Consider the following 5,220-nt stretch of genomic DNA (forward strand, 5'->3'; position numbering starts at 1 on the left):
ATATATATTTAAAATTTTTTATTTAACATTTGGAATAAAATAATTTTGCAAATCATTAGCTTACATTTTAAATTGTTTCATTTTTTAAAAATTTATTTATTTAGGTATATATGACAGCAGAATGCATTTTGATTCATTGTTCACAATTGTAACACAACTTTCCATTTCTATGGTTGTACACTATGTAGTGTCATGCCATGTGTGCAGTCATACATGTACCTAGGGTAATGATGTCTATCTCATTCCACCATTTTTCCTGCTCCCATGCAAGTTTAAATATAAAAAAGTTGACACTCATGACTTTACCCCATATATTATCATATTTCTGTTCCTTTTTAAAGTAAGTATTACAGATAACAACGTTAATGCTTGCTTAAACCATGACTCCAGGTTGCTTTCTCTCTCTCTCTCTCTCTCTCTCTCTCTCTTTATAGACAGTTGCTATCATAGGTTTTGCATGTGTTAATCCAATCCACATATATGTATTTATGATGAAATGTAATAGTTTTTTCTTTTTAAACGAACTTAAATGATATCACACTCTATTGATTTGCTTCTTTCCTTTCCACCATTTTTTTTTTGCTTGTGCGATTCATCCTTACTGATTTTTATTAGCATAACTGCATTTAAGTTCTTTTATAAACATTCTTTATACTATTCTACTATATGTTTTTTCTTTTTGGGGGGCGGATACTGGAAATTTAACTCAGGGGCATTCAACGGACTGAGCCATTTCCAAAGCTCTTTTTTGTATTTTATTTAGAGACAGTGTCTCACTGAGTTGCTTAGTGCCTCACCATTACTGAAGCTGGCTTTGAACTCTATTTTCCTGTCTCAGCTTCCCAAGCCGCTGGGATTACAGGTATGGGCCACTGTGCCTGGCTCTATTTTTTCTTTTAACTTACATTGTTTTAAATTTTTATCTTTAAATATAGCTTCAATTTACATTGTTGTAATTGTCTTCTTGCATAGATATTTGTACCTTTCTAGGGTATATGCCTTGAAGTAGAATGTCTTGACTATGGAATATTCACGCTTATAATATTATGATGAACTGTTTTCTCTAAAATAGTAATTAAAATTTACCCTTTTACCAGTAGTATGTGAGTGCCTCAGATTCAGAATATTTCCTTTAATAGAATACTACAAGATTGTTGAGATTTTGCAAGTACTATTATGAAATATCACTGATTAGTTTGCATTATCCTAATTATAACTTCAATTATCATTTTTTCAAATGTTTAAGGACTCTTTGGTTAGTGGAAATAATGAAAAGAAGAAAGGAAGGAAAGGAGAAAGGGTTAACATTATTATATTCCTTTCTTTAATATTTGTATTTGGTTTAGTGCCTTCACTGAGAAAGAATTTAGCATAGTGCCGAGGCAAATATTAGAGGTCTGCCTTCATGATTCTGTTTGAAATTTTAGTCTACCTTCTCATCATGGTACTCCTGATACCTTTAAACCTGATTTGATTTTTCTTTCCTGTATATTATTTACCACCTTATATCTAGTACAGAATTTGCTCATTGCCTTCTAACATACTGTATAATTTACACACTATATATTGGTCATGTTTATTTTTTTGTTTTCTGCCTCTAGAAAAAGCCTGGTGAATTATAAACAATGAATAAAAATTGGTTGAATAAATGAATGATGCATAAAATGAATATTGATTATTTAAAAAGGTCTAAAGTTTTGTTAAGACAAAAACCTTCATAAGGACCCTACGATCTCCTTTTCAAAAGTTACTTGAAATTTACTATGAGACTATCTGTCTTTTAATTTATAATAATCAATTTCGCTTGTCATATGAATACGCTGTATACTCTAAATTTTCAGTATCCTAATCGTCCATATGATTGAATTTTCCTTAGGTTATTTAGTGGATTTTTAAAAAAATGCCTATAACCTAAAGACACAAAATGAAAATTGCTTAATTTTCTAATGATGAATTTGATGAAATCATAAAATTTAAAGTTTGAAATCTGGGTCTTCATAAGTTAAAGACTGTGCCTTTGTAGATGCACACATACACATGTATATATATAAATTCATATGCTTGTGTGAGTGTTTAGGGTAGATGCATAATACTTTTTTAAATGATTAACTAAGAACAAAAATAATGCCAAATGTGAAATCAGAGAGGGGAAAGGAAGAGGATGAAGTTTAGACTGGTACCTGAATTTGAAAGACAGATGTAGTGTTGAACCAGAGAAGCAATGCAAAAAGGAATAGGATCAGAACAGATTTGACTCTGTAGACCCAGTACAAATCAGAAAAGAATGATGCAAAGTGAATTGCAAGAGCTGGGTCCTTATTTATCATTTCCTGACGTGCACACAATATCATATGTAGTATGTATATATTACTAAGGGAATGAAAGATGTTTGTAACCATGCTTAGCAAATTTTTGAGATATTAACTATTATACTCATTTAATTTATTATTTTGAAATTTGACATTAACATAAATACCACTCTGTAAAGAAAACAATAGATGATGAGGTCAATACTCAATTTTTTTAAAAGCAATCATCTAATTTTCCAAGATGGTAGTTTTATGACTTCAGATGAAAAGTTTGGCTCCAATTTATTTTAACACTTAAGTGAGATTTAGCATGTCAGAAAATTAAACTACAGCTGAACAAAATTGTCCAAATATGATAATGTAAAGTATCTGACCTAGAAGAGAGCAAGCTAAGAACAGAACTTAAAGCCAGTAAACACACACACGTGCTCTGTAAGAGTAACATGTCTTACCATTTCCAAAGCAATGATATCTTAGTAGAAAATCTGCTGTATGACCCCTTCAGAATGTTTAATATTATAAATAAGGCATATCACCTCAGCCTCAATCTCCCTGGAAAACAAGGGAGCTTTTTGTTCTCTGGCTACTTCTTTTGTGAATCAACTCCCAAAACTTCTAGAAGTGAGACAGTGGGCAGAGCAGACAAATATGACCTTGTTTCAGTGACCTTATGAATTTAGTTTTGATAGAGCTTTCATGGGAAGGCTTTTTTTGTTAAAAATATTGATTTTTCTCCCCATTATGTATTTTAGGACAGAGGTTTAGGGAGACTGCATCTGTGGCTTTGGCATTTCCCCAATTAGCTGGTTCTTCTGTGATCTCTGCCATCCTGATGGTCTCTGATCAAAATGAGGAATTCGATTTTCTTGAGTACAGAGAAAGCTATCTCACTTCTCTTTTCAGAAATATATTATTTATAAAAACATATCTCTTGGGCTGGGATTGTGGCTCAAAGGTAGAGTGCTCACCTGGCATGCATGGGGGACAGGATTTGATCCTCAGCACCACATAAAAATAAAACAAAGCTATTGGGTCCACGTATAACTAAAAATTACACACACACACACACACACACGTATTTAAAAGTTTGAGATGTAGGGAAAATGAGTGGAGGGAAGAAAACAGTAGCAGGAAGAGTTAGAGTGGTTTGTTTGGCTGGCAAAATGCTAACATTCAAAGAAATGAGACTACACACATTCCCTCTGTGAGGCCATTTTGTTGATGTTATGATACTAAGCTCTGGGGAACTTTGTCTTTCTAATCATCACACCTCTGAAAATATTATGGCATTTCCTTATGGATTGTTTTTCTTTAAAATTTTCTGACATACCATGCTCTATTATTAATATTCCATACTTAGTTCCTTTTCACTGAGTAAACTTGGGCTTCACTTCTCCAAGAAATGAAGCTTCCATTTTCTCAGATATAAAATGGGCTAGAAAAAAATGCCTTGTATCTTTTCTATCTCTGTGAGAATTTTTTCTAATTATAATCCTGATAACTGAGCTCTTTATATATCAAAAGAATTCTTAAGAGATCAAATTTCATACTAGCCTTCCCTCCCTCCCTCCTTCCTTCCTTCCTTCCTTCCTTCCTTCCTCCTTTCTTCCTTCCTCCTTTCTTCCTTTCTGCCTGCCTGCCTGCCTGCCTTCCTTGCTTTGAACTTGTCAAGTATATAGTAGGTGTCAGACACTTTTCCTTTTTCTGCTTTAAAATTTGTGCAATATCTATTCATTTGCTAGGGCTATGACAATAAAGCACTATAGACTGGGTGGCTTAAACAACAGAAGTTTATTTTCTTATACTGATCTAGAATTCTGAGATGAAGGTGGCATTGGTTTTTTCTGAGGTTTCTCTCCCAGACTTGCAGGGGACTGACTTCTCCTGAAGTCTTCATACTACCTTTCCTCTGCACTGTACATACCCATGTCCTAATTTCCTCTTTTTAAAACATTTTTTCTTTTTAGATATACATGACAGTAGAGTGTATTTTGACATATTATACATACATGGAGTATAACTTATTCTAATTAGGATCTTATTTTTGTGGTTGTACTTGAGGTGAAGTTTCACTGGGGGTATATTCATATATGAACATAGGAAAGTTATGTCAGATTTATTCCACTGTCTCTCCTATTCCTATCCCCTCTCCCTTCCCTTCATTCCCATTTGTCCAACCCACAGAGCTCCTATTCTTCTCCTCCCCCTTTGTTGTTTGTTAGCATCCCCATAACAGAGAGAATATTCACCTAATTTCCTCTTGAGAAAACCAGCTATATTACATTAATAGACCATTCTAATGATATTACTTAAGTTAAATACCTCTTTAAAGACATTATCTCTAAGTACAGTCACATTCTGAGGTACTAGGTGTCAAAAATTCAGCATATGAATAAAACCACATGTTTATTCTATTCTTTGTTTCCTTTTTAGCTTGTCAAAGTATCTTAGCTGAGTCCAAACTGAAGACTATGAATGAGTTGTGCTCTCCTGAGGAAATTTTCTTGAATAGGATATACATGGGGACTTTTGTAGATGGTACTGTAAAATAAAGTGTGTGTGGGGGGGCGTGTGTGTGTGTGTGTGTGTGTGTGTGTGTGTGTCCACGCGCCTACAGCAGTATAGGAGAAAGATATATAAAAGGAACAAATAGGGGAAAGATAAAGTTTGTCCTTACTCTATCCTTATTTCTGATCAAGTGTTTTTTTTTAATTTTTTTATTGTTGGTTGTTCAAAACATTACATAGTTCTTGATATATCATATTTCACACTTTGATTCAAGTGGGTTATGAACTCCCATTTTTACCCCATATACAGATTGCAGAATCACATCAGTTACACATCCATTGATTTACATATTGCCATACTAGTGTCTGTTGTGTTCTGCTGCCTTTCCTATCCTCTACTATCC

This window comes from Marmota marmota, unplaced genomic scaffold (assembly GCF_001458135.2).
Source record: "Marmota marmota marmota unplaced genomic scaffold, marMar, whole genome shotgun sequence".
Classification (NCBI taxonomy): domain Eukaryota; kingdom Metazoa; phylum Chordata; class Mammalia; order Rodentia; family Sciuridae; genus Marmota; species Marmota marmota.